Source organism: Bubalus bubalis, chromosome 15, assembly GCF_019923935.1.
Source record: "Bubalus bubalis isolate 160015118507 breed Murrah chromosome 15, NDDB_SH_1, whole genome shotgun sequence".
In the NCBI taxonomy this organism is placed as follows: Eukaryota; Metazoa; Chordata; class Mammalia; order Artiodactyla; family Bovidae; genus Bubalus; species Bubalus bubalis.
The window spans coordinates 21,040,342-21,055,927 of NC_059171.1; the positions used below are offsets into that span (position 1 = coordinate 21,040,342).

At 41.8% G+C, this 15,586-nt stretch overlaps 1 long non-coding RNA gene and 1 pseudogene across 1 annotated transcript; one reads left to right on the top strand and one right to left on the bottom strand.

Annotated features, from left to right (window-relative positions):
• The first annotated feature begins 1,491 nt into the window (after positions 1 to 1,491).
• On the top strand, positions 1,492 to 4,563 carry LOC123329380. Its single transcript, XR_006544761.2, has 3 exons — positions 1,492 to 1,587; positions 1,997 to 2,118; positions 3,740 to 4,563. It is a non-coding gene; the product is annotated as an uncharacterized LOC123329380 (long non-coding RNA).
• Positions 4,564 to 4,708: 145 nt separating this feature from the next.
• On the bottom strand, positions 4,709 to 5,219 carry LOC102404678 (annotated as a pseudogene).
• Positions 5,220 to 15,586: the final 10,367 nt, after the last annotated feature.

Below are 15,586 nucleotides of genomic sequence, written 5' to 3' on the forward strand. Positions count from 1 at the left end.
CAGGTCTCCCTCATTGCAAGTAGATTGTTTACCAGTTGAGCTACCAGGGAAGCTCATCGTACACTATAAAAGTTTGCAATTATGCCAAAATAATGTTTGTTGGATTTGACACAGTGATAGAAGTTTTCTCACTTTTTATTTTTTTGTTCCCAGAGTGATTTCTCTGACATCACTATGACATGCTGTGAGGCTTTAATCATAACATTATTATACTGCATGTTTAACTTTTTCCTTATCATATTCTTAAAGACAGGAAAGACTTGTAAATATTTATAAATGTTTTATGATAGTTCTAATGCAATGCCTAATTTATTATGAAATATATTATTTGGGGCCAGAACTAGCTCTCTCTCCCACAATCTCTTCTGCTCTTTTGGTGCTTTGGACAAGCAGACTAGCATCTAGATACTTTTCTCTTTTTTTACGCAAGTTACATTGATATGGCTTATATATTGTCAGCTGCTTAGAGACATTTCAATTGAAAATGACCAGAATTTCACAGGACATAACCATCTTGCCAAGAGTGTTGAAGGAGCATCTTATCTTGGTTCAAGTCAGAAACAGTGTTAATGAGACACATCTGGGAGTGAAATATTTCTCTTATCAGAGAAAAATATACATAAATATATTTTTTATTGTTCAACTACATTGTGAAATATGGTGCATTTCTTAGATGACTTACAAGGGAGGCTTCTGAAGAAAGGGTAAACATTAAAGGAACGTTGAGCCTTAAATGGAACCTAACAGAGCAATACGGAGAAGGCAGTGGCACCCCACTTCAGCACTCTTGCCTGGAAAATCCCATGGACAGAGGAGCCTGGTGGGCTGCATTCCATGGGGTCTTGAAGAGTAGGACACGACTGAGAGACTTCACTTTCACTTTTCACTTTCACACATTGGAGAAGGAAATGGTAACCCACTCAGTGTTCTTGCCTGGAGAATCCCAGGGATGGGGGAGCCTGGTGGGCTGCAGTCCATGGGGTCACACAGAGTCAGACACGACTGAAGTGATTTAGCAGCAGCAGCAGCAACAGAGCAATAACCAGATGAAGCGGCATGCGGCCAAAGTGGGCTATGGTTAGTACTCCCTCACGACAGGTCCACGACAGGCACTTAAGCCAGTCAAAGTCGTGTATTGCTCTGAATTTTTCCTGTGGATCTGATATTAACACTAGTGGGAGCTCTTTACATTAAGGTTAAAAAAAAAAAGATCACAAGGCCTGCGATTCTGCCATCCTTTCCCTCTCATATTAGATCTGGTCTTCATATCTGGGAGGATGGTCCTTAATGGCAGCTATCATTTGCCAAGACTAAGATCAGTTTTTGTTTTTAAGTATTCTGAGGCGCTAGAACATAGAAGTCAATAATTCACTACCTTCTTTCTAACTCTGAACAATATTTGAGCCAGTGATGGGAGATTAGCTGCAGGTCATCAGTTGGTGATGTCCTTCGGTTTTAAGTTATTTTCACAGTGGTTATGTATACGAGGCTGTCACTTGAAGAAAATCAGGAGAAAGCACATGAGCAAATGCAGGTGGAGAGGCAAACAGTGGTTTTCCTGCCTTTGGAGGACACAGAGAGGAAAATGTAAGAAAGTTTGTTAAGCATTTACCTGTAACGTCTGACAGCGCTGTTACGACTTTGCAAACAGACTATCTCATGGCTGTCCCCTCAGTTACAGCTGCTGTGATGCCCAGTATTCAGAACAGCATGGTGTGAAGCATGGTGTGAAACATGGTGTGAAACATGGTGTGAAGCATGGTGTGAAACAGCATGGTGTGAAACTTCTGGCATGAGGCCTGGATGAAGGAGGGCGGTTTCTCTCTGACTTTGGCTCTCTGGACCACAATACTTGATTATACATAACAGGGTGGCCTGGCACATTTGTGGGGAGCTGAGGCTCACAATATGAGATTTTTAATCTTGGAAAGGCTTTGAGTCTCCATTTTCTTGCAGTCTTACACTCATCCCAACATAACTCTATTTCTGATCAAAGGAGGAAGAGAACCTGGAGGAATAAGCTACTGGAGTTGTGAGCTATCCTGGGGACCACAGAATCCATCCCCTCCCTTATACATTGAGGCAAAGACCCCCAAGAGCTACAGTGGCTTGACTGAGGTGGTTTTTTTATTTATTTTTTATCTTGGTTATGCTGGGTCTTTGCTGTTGCACGCAGGTTTTCTCTAGTTGTGGTGAACCAGTGCTTCTCTTTATTGGTGCATGGGCTTCTCATTTCCGTGGCTTCTCTTGTTGCAGAGCACAGGCCTCAATAGTTGTGGCCTCCTGCAATGCAGGAGCTCATTAGTTCCAGCTCGGAGGCTCTAGAGTGCAGGCTCGGTGGTTGTGGCACATGGGCTTAGTTGCCCAAGTCATGTGGAATCTTCCCGGACCAGGGATTGAACTTGTGTCCCCTGCACTGGCAGGTGGACTCTTATCCACTGTACCACCAGGGAAATCCAGGGCCAAGTTTTCTTCTGATTCTTTTCATGACACCATGCTACAAATCATGAAAATGTATCAAATAAAGTTCACAGCTTCCATCTGGTGGAGAGTGGGTAGTGGAGGGACTCACTAAGTGTCAGGCACCATGTTAAAGGTTGTATGTACATTCTCTCATCTATTCCTCATACCAAGTCTAAGATTATTGTCATCCTTAGTCTGCAGGTTTATAAACTGAGGCTTTAAGAACTTAAGTCACAGACTAATATATGGCTAAGTGAGGATTCATACCTGGTTATGTCTGAATGCAAAGGCCACTTATTCAAAGTGCTATACCATACAATATTATCTGTGTAGAACGTAACTTATTCTAAAGAAAGGAGCATTACCAAGATGTGGAAAGTAATTTGAGACCCCAAGAAACAGTGAGATCCCAGGAAACATATCCAGGACAGGAATTATCCCTTAATAACCTTAATCATAGCTGACAGCTACCATTGACTGACGGCCTATTAAACACCAGACATTTTATTTCATTTAATTATTGCAACCACCTTGTGAAGTAGAGATATTATATATCCAATTTTTTTCATAGGGACTTCCCTGGTTGTCCAGTGGTCAAGACTCTGTACTCCGAGTGCACAGGACCCAGGTTCCATCCCCAGTCAGGTAACTAGATCTTGCCTGCCACAACGAAGACCATGTGTATCACAGCTAAGACTAGGGCAGGCAATCCAAAAATAAGTGAATAAATATTTTAAAAATTGTAAGTATGAGGAACTATATACCCAATTTTCACATGAAGAAACTGAGAATTATAAAATTAAAATTTCCCAAGTCACACACTTGGCAAGTGGTAAAATGAAACTTTGTATTAAATATGACTGCTTTGAGACACCATACCTTTATTCATCTTAAAATGAGTGCCTGGCCCATGGAATCTGTTTAATAAATATTAAATGCAAGAACAAGTGAATGAAAACAATGAATGAATGGGAACATGCACCTGGTATATAATGCTCAAGCTGGCCTTAGTTAGACTCTCTTGAAAACAAAGAAGTAATAAATACATAATATATTGTTTTGCTCCAAGAGGTAGAACGGGGACAAATCAGTGGAAATTGCAGGCTTCCTGTGGCTTCCTGTACAGGAACCTGGCTTCGAAAATGTCATTGCCTGGATGACCTTCAATTCTATGATTAAAAAATTCTGTGAAGTCAGTGTCTCTACAGAGGCATAATAAAAGCACTTCAACAATACTGAGTTGCCTGGTAAAACAGTGACCTGCCTGTTTTTGAAGGTGTTCCAGCTGCATGACCACCTGCCAGAAATGCTGTAGAAGAAATGCTACAAATTAGGTACTGGAGAAGACTGCAAAAACGGCTGCACTTATTCTCTTCCTTTTTTACATATCCTTTTGCAAGATGACGTTGAAATAGTTCCCAGTGAGAGATGGCATTTCCCCACTCCTTGAATCTGGGCTGGCCTTACGAACTGCTTCACCTAACAAAATGCAACAGAAGCAATACCAGTTCTCAGCATGCCAGTTCTGAGTCTAGGTCTCAAAAGGCCTTGCATAGTTTCATTCTCCTAGAAATTTCAGAGACCCATATGAATAAACCCTAGCTAGACTAGTTTTTTGAGAGAATGCTAGACTTCACTAGCTATGGTGAAGTACCATAGCTAGTAGCCATCCAACCTCTGGAAGCAGAGCCACTTAGCTGACATATAAGCTCTCCACAGACACATAAGTGAGCTTAACCTATAAATTCATAGGCAATGACTCACACAGTTAATGGTTGCTGTGTGATTCTCAAAAGCACCGTCTGAGATGAAGGGAAGAGATAGGGAATGCCTGATGTCCCAATCGGAACAGCCTATGCCGCCGTCATCTACCAGCGTCCCAAAGGCCTCTAGAGACTTTTTTCAATGGACTTAGTGGTCAGTGTTAATTGGGCATCTTACTATTCACCAGACAATGGCTTTAATGCTTTATGTAAATTAATTCTTAAGCCTCAAAAGACCTAGTGAGAAATGTATTATTTTTTGAATTTATATGAACTTTATTTTTAGACAACCTACATGATGTGTTGTGTGTTCCTCCCCTCCTCCCCACCTCAAAAATAATGCTTCTACTCCAGATAAATCAATGTTAAAATAAAGAGCTCAAGTTGACCTGAGTCCCGTTTGTCTCAGTCCTGGTAGATGAAAAGCAGCTGCCAGCCAGTTATGAAGATAGGTGCTAGATCCAAAGTCACAGCCACACTTGTTAACATGTTTCCATCTCTGAACCTTCCTTAAAGAAAATCATATACGGGGTCACAACATCCTTGCACAAGTCCAGCAGCACAACCATGCAGCTGGATTCGTGTTTTCACCAGTAAAGAACTGATGGTTTTTGAAATTAGTGAGGAGGGGCTTGATTTGTTCCGTAGCCCCTGCCATGAAAGGCTTTACTCTTCTGGTCTCTATACTTCAGGTTTCCGTTTGCCTGACCTCAGGTCATCTTTAATGTACTTCTCGTAAGTTCCTTTTGTGAAGCTTGTTTCCTGCAAGTGATGCTTCATGACAATATCGACACCAGTGATGACTGTGCTTTAGGTACCTTCGCCCCCTTCAGTGGAGCCATTTCCATCAATGAGCCAAGTCATCAGCGTGACATTTGTGCTACCGACCAGCTTCCCCTGCACTTCGAGACACAGCCCGTCAGCAACCTCCTAGATCTCGTAGATGCTGGAGAACATCTCATCATGCCTGACGAGGTCCCAGTAGGTGACCATGATGGCCACTGCCCCGCTAGCTTAGCAGGAGCCCGAGCTCTGAGTGAGCCTGGTGTAGCTCAAGCAGGTGGGGGAAGCGGGGAATGGGTGGAAAAGCAGAAATGTTTTATTATTGAACTGATTTGGCAGATATAGAAAACTAGGCCAGAGAACTGCCACCTACCTAAGGTACAGAGTGAGTAAATGTCCAGCCTAGGTTTTGAACTCAGGAAGCACAAAGCTACAGCCCTAGCTCTTAGCCACACTCCTCTGCTTCTTGCTATTGGATGTAAAGTAGATGATTGTCTGCAGGAACTAAAAATATCTTCACAAAACCTGGTAGTTGTAAATATTCCCCCAGTGCCTTTCACCAGGCTCTCTTTACAGAGCCTGGGATGTCACCAAATACCTCATTCACTTTCCACACTTCTTCCATCTCAAAGTTGTTTTTTTTTTTCCCCCGTTTCTAAGAAATTTCACTGTTAGACTTTAAGTTTAGAACCATGATCAGGAGAAATATTTAAGAAGACTCATTATTCAAAGCATGGGAGCAATTAGAGGGAAATAAAAGAAAACTGCTTTTCCAAAAGAGAATCAATTTTCCACTATGAGAGTTTCCATTCTACCAAGAAATGAAAATGTGCATAAATTAGGTTTAGAAAAATACATGAGACGGCTTACGCAAAAAGGTTTAACCTGGGAATCAAATACTAAATAAAATGATAAAAGCAGATCTAATAGTCATGCTTGATGTCCAAGATATGTCAGGGCTTTCCCTCCAAGATACAGTTTCCCTGCAGCTCATGATAATTACAAAATGTCTCAAATCACCTCTCTTCTTGTTGAGTAAAATGGACTGCCAACAAACACTTCAAACATAGTAAAACCAGTCCAACAGGAAAAAAGCCAAGGAATGTATCCATTCCAACATTTTTTTACAGTCTGGTAGTGTGTAGCTCTCTGAGAGAACTGCAATGCCAAACTGGATTAAATATGTAAGACATACACACTTTTCTAGCAATTTCTTCTGCCTTATCTGGTTTCTCCGTTAGAGCCGGAGGTATCACTCACTTCCCTCCCATTGTGTGTGTGTTTAGATATCTCTTGCAGGAAAGTGAGTATCCTCTACCACCTTCCACTCCCACCCCACTGCTAGGAACTTGACCCTGGCAGAGTAGTGTGAATGCCTGTGTGTCTATATGCAGACCGTTCCTTTATTTTACCCATTTGCCTGATTATATTATTCTGTATTCTCAACTCCTTCTTGCTTGTGGCTTCTTAAGGTCTCAATGGGAACTCCTAACTTCACCTACCCCTTTAGACTAACCAGTGGGCTCTCAAAAGCAAGACTGCAGTCTTCTGGGAAGTTTTCCCGGAAACTTTTTTTTCTTTTTAATAGGCTTTATATTTCAGGCTTTCTTTAGATTCACAGCAAAATAGAGGGGCAAGTACAAAGAGTACCCATACACTCCCTGCTCTCACAAACACATAAGCTTCCCCCACTATCAGCGTCCCCTAGCAAAGCGGTACAATTGGTTGCAATTGATGAACCTACATTGACATCATTATCACTCAGAGACACACTTTACATTAGGGATCACTCTTGGTATTTTACATTTTATGAGTTTTGACAGATGTCCAAAGAATTGATGCCTTCAAACTGTGGTGCTGGAGAAGACTCCTGAGAGTCCCTTAGACAGCAAGGAGATCAAACCAATCAATCTTAAGGGAAATCAACCCTGAATACTCATTGGAAGGACTGATGCTGAAGTTGAAACTTCAGTATTGTGGTCATCTGAGGCAAACAGCTGACTCATTGGAAAAGTCCCTGATGCTGGGAAAGATTGAGGGCAGAAGGAAAAGAGGGCATCAGAAGATGAGATGGCTGGATGGCATCACAGATACAATGGACATGAACTTGGGCAAACTTCGGGAGATGGTGAGGGATACAGAAGCTTGGCGTGCTATAGTCCGTGGGGCCACAAAGAGCTGGACACGACTTGGTGGCTGAACAACAACAACAACAACAATAGAAAGTTTCACTGCCCTAAAAATCCTCTGTGCTCCACCTATTCATACCTCCTTCTCCACTAACACCTGGCAACTGCCAATCTTTTACTGTCTCCATAGTTCTGCCTTTTTCAGAATGTCGTATAGTTGGAATCATACCATGTGTGGTAAGTTGCTTTAGTCATGTCCAGCTCTTTGCAACCCTATGGGCCATAGCCCACCAGGCTCCTCTGTCCATGGGATCTTCCAGGCAAGAATGAGAAATGGGTTGCCATTTCCTTCTTCCAAGGATCTTGCTAACCCAGGGATTGAACCTGCATCTCTTATGTCTCCTGCATTGGCACGAGGATTCTTTACTACTAGAGCCCCCTGGGAAGCCCCAAATCATACAGTCTATAGCTTTTTCAGGTTGGCTTCTATCAGTAATATGTATTTAAGTTTCCTCCATGTTTCATCATGGATTGATAGCTTGTTTCTTTTTAGTGTTGAATACTATTCCATCATCTGGATGTATCATAGTTTATCCATTTACCTGCTATCTCTGTCACCTTGGGCTGCTATAACAGAACAGCATGAACTTGGTGGCTTAAACAACAATTTCTTTCTCACCGTTCTAGAGGCTGAGAAGTGCAAGATAAAGGCACCTAGATTCAGTTTTCTTCTGGCTTGCAGATGGCCTCCTTCTGGCTGTCTCCTTGTGTGTGAGTGCGTGTTAGGTCACTTCAGTCTTGTACGACTCTTTGCAACCCCATGGACTGTAGCCCACCAGGCTCCTCTGTCCATGGGATTCTCTAGGCGGGAATACTGCAGTGGGTTGCCATGCCCTCCTCCAGGGGATCTTCCTAACACAGGGATTGAACCCAGGTGTCTTATGTTTCCTGTTGGCAAGCAGGTTCTTTTACCACTAGCACCACCTGGGAAATCACCTTGCTGCTGCTGCTGCTGCTGCTAAGTCGATTCAGTCGTGTCCTACTCTGTGCGACCCCATAGACGGCAGCCCACCAGGCTCCCTCGTCCCTGGGATTCTCCAGGCAAGAACACTGGAGTGGGTTGCCATTTCCTTCTCCAGTGCATGAAAGTGAAAAGTGAAAGTGAAGTCGCTCAGTCATGTCAGACTCTTAGTGACCCCATGGATTGCAGCCCACCAGGCTCCTCCGTCCGTGGGGTTTTCCAGGCAAGAGTACTGGAGTGGGGTGTCATTGCCTTCTCCAGGGAAGTCACCTTACATGGTAGAAAAAAGAAAGCTCTGGTTCTCTCCTTCGCTCACAAGAAGCGAATCCCATCATGGGGGCTCTACCCTCATGCCTCATCTAAATCTAATACCCCCCAAAGACCCCACCTCCTGTAACATCACTATAGAGGGTAGGGCTTCAACATATGAATTTGGAATGTTGTTGTTATTTAGTCACTGAGTCGTTTTCAACTCTTTTGTAGGGGGGAGAGGGGCAACACAAACATTAAGCCCATAACACACTGAAGGATATTTTGGTTGATTCCAAGCTTTGGCTATTACAAATAAAACTGCTATAAACATCTGACTGCACATTTTTGTGTGGAAATAATTCTTCAACTTATCTGGGTAAATACTAGGGGGTATGGTTGCTGGACCATATGGTGGTATGGTAAAGTTACCGATCAGGGTCCCTGGATTCTTAAGTTAGTAGAAATTGGTAAGAGGTCAGACAAGGAATTCGGGGAAGGCTTGACTCACACTGCAGCATGAGGGGACAAAAACAAGTAACAGCTGCCCTTGCTTGCTCCCTGAGTGGGGCAAGCTGGTCCCTTAAGGGATGAGGGTAGGAGACAGATTGGTGGGTCAGCTAGGAGGAGTGGCTTTAGGTGGTCTGCCCACCCTCTTCCTGGTGCTGGGTGCAGAGATCAATCATGTACAGTCCTCTCAGAAGTGGCAGTTGGGTTTGGCCACTTTGCATCTTGCTTATGATTGGCCCCAACTGCAAATTCATGAGGTATTTTTAGTCCCTTGTAGTGTCTTTGTATTCTGTTGCTCAAGAAGACCTTTGTCCAGGTGCAAGCACTCCATCCAGTAAAGGGTCCCAGGTACAGGCCCTATCCTATTTCACTTAAGAGTTTGTAGTTTTGTATGAAACTGTCACGCTGTCTTCCAAGGTAGCTGTACCATTTTACATAGCCACTGGCAACTGAAGAGAGTTCCTGTTGTTCCACAGCCTTGGAAGCATTTGGTATCATCAGTGTTCTGGATTTTGGCCATTTTAATAGAAGTATGCTGCTGCTGTTAAGTCACTTCAGTCGTGTCCAACTCTGTGCGACCCCATAGACTACAGCCCACCAGGCTCCCCCGTCCCTGGGATTCTCCAGGCTAGAACACTGGAGTGGGTTGCCATTTCCTTCTCCAATGCATGAAAGTGAAAAGTGAAAGTGAAGTCGCTCAGTCGTGTCAGACTCCCAGCGACCCCATGGACTGCAGCCTACCAGGCTCCTCCGTCCGTGGGATTTTCCAGGCAAGAGTACTGGAGTGGGGTGCCATTGCCTTCTCCATAAGAGAAGTATAGTGGATTCTAATTGTTGGGTTTTGTATTGTATTTTTTGTTTTTCTATTGTATATACACTACACAGTAAGATTTTCCTATTTTCCTTCAAAATGTTTTTATAAAAGTAATATATGCGCTATAGAAATCCCCTTTGCACACCAGCCTCTGCCTTAGACTTGACTATTAGCTAGCCACAAGGGACTCAACATCAACAATTTCCTATACCTCATAGAAATATATCTTTTTACCTCTCTTCTGAATCTCTATTCCTTCTGCCATGTCTTTTCTTTTTTTTAATAATTTTATCTATTATTTATTTTTGACTGTGCTAGGTCTTTGTTACTGTGCGGGCTTTTTTCTAGTTGTGGCAGTTGGGGGCTGCTCTCTAGTTGCAGTATGTGGGCTTCTCATTGGGGTAGCTGCCCTTGTGGAGCACGGGCTCTAGGTTTTAGAACGCAGGCTCAATAGCTGTAACACACAGGTCGATTGCCCCATGGCTTCTGGGATCTTCCTGGATCAGGGATTTAACCCGTATCTCCTGCATTAGCAGGCAGATTCTTCACCACTGAGCCACCAGGGAAGCCCCCTTCCACCATGTCTTGATCTCACCCTGCTCAAGCCTTGACCTGTCGAAGTGTTTTTGTGTTTAAATAATTTTATGTAGGAAAACGTTCTGTATTTATCTTATAATTACAGTAAGCCCAGAGAATTGCTTTTATAATCTCTTACGTCTCTGGTTGCTGAACTGCCCATGTGATTCTATCATTCTTGCAACAATGGATTTATTTATCAATTAAAATACAATATTTTATCCAGAATTTTTACTAAAATGGAAATATTTTATTCACAAAATTCCTGTTTAAAGCTTTCTCTTTTTAAGATAATCCATTCAATTTGAGCAAAAACATAGTTATTTAAGTAAAAAGTATGTGTTTAAATTAAAAGTGAAAGAGATCATCTGAAATTATATTTAAAAAGAGACTGAAAGCAAGTCATTTTTGTTATGGTTTTGGTTGTTCATTAGTAAGTTTTTTTGGAGGCTGACTCCACCTTGAGTGTGAATTCTACCCTCAGATAAGGAAATGTGGGAAAGAAAATCCAACCAATGGAAGAGGGTAACAAAGACCACCCCCCGCCCCCCAGTCCACCGCCGTGGGAAGAAATTCTCATCACTAATGGAGAGGGTGAAGGGCCAGGCCAAGCAATGTGGGAGAATAATTTCCTTTTCCCATGAACGCTGCCTTTGGCAGCAAGGACTTCTAGATTGGAAGAAGGGGTGGAGGGCTAAAGACGGCCAGCGCTTTCCCCGGTTCGAAGATTTCTGCAACAAGAATGGACGTGTACTGCTCAGTGCTCCATTTCTTCTCAAATAAAATAAAGTTTTGAGTTTTGCCAAAGTTATACAAACAAAACTTAACTAGTTCTACAAGTGGTGATGGTTTAGTCACTAAGTTGTGCACTATAGCCCGCCACAGTCCTATAGCCTGCTCTGTCCATGGAATTTTCCAGACAAGAATACTAGGGATTGCCATTTCCTACTCCAGGGGATCTTCCTGACCCAGGGATCGAACCTGAGTCTCATGGCCTCCTGCATTGCAGGCAGATTCTTTACCACTGAGCCACCAGGGAAACCCAGGTTTAGTACTAATAAGAACATAGGTCGGTACAACCTCACCTCCCATCATTTCCCCTTACCTAGAGGAAATAAGTTAGACTCTTAATTGTTATTAACTGCCTGAAAATCAGGTTTCCCAGGTGGTGCTAGTGGTAAAGAACCTGCCTGCCAATGCTAGAAGACATTAAGAGATGCTAGGTTTGATCCCTGGGATTCCCCGGAGAAGGCCATGGCAACCCACTCCAGTATTCTTGCCTGGAGAGTCCTATGGACAGAGGAAATTGGCAGGCTACTGTCCATAGGGTCACAAAAAGTCGAACATGACTGAAACCTCAAAATCCACCTGAATTGCTCCATTTCCCTGTTCTCCAAACTATTCTTTTTCTCCTTTCAAGAGGAGTGAACTCTAAGTTTCTTGAAGCTTACAAATTTTAGGGACTCTTTTTAAGAGAAAGTTGGATTTCAAATAAAAAATTAAATGGAACTATAAGACTTAAGCTTCATTAGCTTCATGGTAAATCTGCCTCTGCCTTCCAGTGAAAACACACAAGGTCTGTTGTTTGAAATTATCCTGTCTCCCAATCCACATACCATGTCTGGAACAACAAATCTCTCAATAATTTATATTCAAGTTGTTTCCAAAAGCCGACGTCCTCTATAACATCTTTTCTATTGAACAGCAAAAACTAATATTTCTTTCATTCTGTTTTCTCTAAAATTTAATTCTGTATTTTCCTTCACTTATCACCCTGTAACACATACTTATCCCACTTGGTTTGAGGCAATTTTAGAAAATGACATATAGTCATGAGCAGCCCATGAAGCACAATTAGGAATAAAGTTGGCTTTTCATATCAAAGGACATTAGTTATTATCTAAATCATTAAGTCTGAGGCAGAAGTCCTTTTCTAGGTGCAAAAAGCTTTAGGGAAAATATAATTTCTAATATTTGACTTAACATACTGCTTTGCTATAAAAAGTGGTAAAATACTAAATTTTAAAGATGACCAGATGGTAGATAGTGAAGCCACTAAGAACAAAACCAAGCAGGATAAAATCATAGGCACAAAATGTAACTTAAAGAAGCAGCAAAGCTGAAGCTATTTTTCTTTAGCATTATGAATCTCTTTCTTTGCAAATGACAATTCCAGAGCTCCAAGGAGGCAATTTTATACATCAAACCGTCAGGAAAATATGCGGCTCTCTCCTGCAGTGTCATGTTACTACCAAAATTTTTATTTTCCAGTAATACAGGAGGTAGTAATTAGAAGGTATATTATTTCTGGCCAACCATAATGGATACAAGCACAGAAAAGGTTAATTGTTTTGCTACAAACACTGCAGTAAGTAGCTTTTAAAGCGGGGCTCGACAGGCAACATACTTCAAGTGAAAGTTTTTAAATAAAGGTTATGCTTAATGTTGTGATCATGTACTGTGCTTAGTCGCTCAGTCGTGTCCAGCTCTTTCTGACCCCATGGACCGTAGCCCGCCAGGCTCCTCTGTCCGTGGGGATTCTCCAGGCAAGAATACTGGAGTGGATTGCTCTGCCCTCCTCCAGGATGCAGACTCCTCTAAATTAAGTCAATAAGCCATCAAATTCACACATATCACCTGTAGGGATTGGAGCCATGGGGAGCTCTTCCAAGGGTTACACCGAGAAGAGTTTAGGCAGAAACTTCAGGAGGGAAGGTCCAGTGCAGCCCAAGTTCGTCTCTTTCCCTCTGTTCTCTTCTACGCCTCTGCTCAGCCCAGACTCCTCTAGCATGAATCCCCTAATACTGTTTGCTCCCCAGTCCCTTAACACCTGAGGGGCGGTCACAAGCAGGCCTATCCACATGTCTGCAGGCCCCAGGCAAGAGTACAAAGGAGGGCACCATATTCTATTTATTTTTTATTGAAATACAGTTGGTGTACAATGTTGTGTTAGTTTCTGGTGTACAGCAAAGTGACTCAGTTATACTGATATATATACATATTCTTTTTCATATCCTTCTCCACTATCGTTTATTACAGGTTACTAATATAGTTCCCTGTGCTATACAGACTTTGTTGTTTATCTTTTATATACAGTAGTTTGTATCTACCAATCTCAAACTACTAGTTTGTCGCTCTCCAACCCCTTTTCCCTGCTGGTAACTGTGGAAGTTTGCTTTCTATGTCTGTGAGTATGTTTCTATTTCATTAAGTTCATTTGTAGCATATTTCAGATTCCACATATATGTGACATCATACAGTATATGTCCTCTGACTGACTGACTTAGCATAACAATCTCTAGGCTCACCCATGGTGCTGCAAATGGCATTATTTCCTTCTTTTTTATGGCTGAGTAGTATTCCCTCGTGTATATATGTACTTCATCTTCTTTATCTGCTCATCTGTGGACAGACATTTAGATGGTTTCCATGTCTTGGCAATTGTAAGCAGTGATGCTATGAAAACTGAAGTGTATGTATCTTTCCAAATTATCGTTTTGTCTCGCTATACATCCAGGAGTGCGACTGCTGGAGCATATGGTAACTAGTTTTTTGGAAACCTGAGCACTGTTTTCTGTAGTGGTTGTACCTCTATGTTTACACAGTTAAAAGTTATAAATCAAGCTAACTGTTAAATAAAATATGTTCAGTCCTTCTACCTTTATCCTAAGATAAAATTTTTTATTATGTAGAAAGCTGTATTTTAATGAATATGGGCAGATTCATGGGCATTTTAGTGAGCATGGGCAGTGATGACAAGATTTAATTATTATTGTGAGTGCCTGCATAGCCTGATGATGGGCTGTAGATGTTTGGATAAGTAATATTGACAAAATAAAAACTCATACAACTTACTCTATGAATTTATTTTCTCCCCTTCATTTCAGCAAAATAACTTAAGGAAGTTGTTATAACTATACTTTTCATATAACTAGTGTTCTATTAACAATAATGCCAAACAACATAATATGGTAGCTTTGGAATTTTTAAATTTAAGTTCAACCTTCGGAGAAACTTTTTTCTGCTCAGTAGCAGTTGAAATTGCCAACAAGATTCTTAAAAAAATACTTATTTTAGAAAATGAAGAATTGGGGTTCCTGTTCTGGGACATAAAGAGTATAGAAGCCATCACTTCATCCTAACAAGTAAAAAGCTGAACAAACTGAAAATCAACAACTCTTCTTAGATCTTTCAGGGAATTGAAATCACAAAGCAAACTGCTGCTCCTAAAATTGGAGAGACAAATGGGTATAAACAGAGAATCACAACTTACTGGAGCAGAAACCCATGGGCAGAAACCTCCAGGGGAACCTGTAGGGGTATAAAAAACCTGAACGGTCATAGATGAATTCCTGGAGACTCAGTGCCAATGACTCTGAGAATTAAAAACTTCATGGAGATCCAGTGTTTGCAGGATACCCACACTTCTGGGAGTTTTATCTTCTGAAGCTCTACCAGATTCTCACAATGAATATCAGAAAAAAAAAAAAAACCCTCACATCTGGCAGGGTGGAAAGAAAAGGTAAAATTCTGAAACATGCTATGGAATTCTGTTCTTAACAAGTCCTGCCCTCTAGAGAAATTATCTTACCAGAAACTAACCTTTGGGGTTTTCAGTTCAGTTCAGTCACTCAGTCGTGTCCAACTCTTTGCGACTCCATGGACTGCAGCACACCAGGCTTCCCTGTCCATCACCAACTCCCAGAGCCTACTCAAACTCATGTCCACTGCATCAGTGATGCCACCCAACCATCTCATCTTCTGTCATCCCCTTCTCCTCCCGCCTTCCATCTTGCTCAGCATCAGGGTCTTTTCCAATGAATCGGTTCTTTGCATTAGGTGACAAAAGTATTGGAGTTTCAGCTTCAGCATCAGTCCTTCCAATGAATATTCAGGACGGATTTCCTTTAGGATGAACTGGTTGGATAACCTTGCAGTCCAAGGGACTCTCAAGAATCTTCTCCAACACCACAGTTCAAAAGCATCAATTCTTTGGTCCTCAGCTTTCTTTAGAGTCCAACTCTCACATGCATACATGACTACTGGAAAAACCATAGCTTTGACTAGATGGACCTTTGTTGGTAAAGTCATATCTCTGGTTTTAATACGCTGTCTAGGTTGGTCATAGCTTTTCTTCCAAGGAGCAAGCATCTTTTAATTTCATAGCTTTATCAGAGCCTAACTTAAGTTTTCAACTGTTAAGAACAGAATTCTCTAGCATGTTTCAAAATTTTACCTTTTCTTTCCACCCTGCCAGAAATGTGAGGGTTTTTTTTTT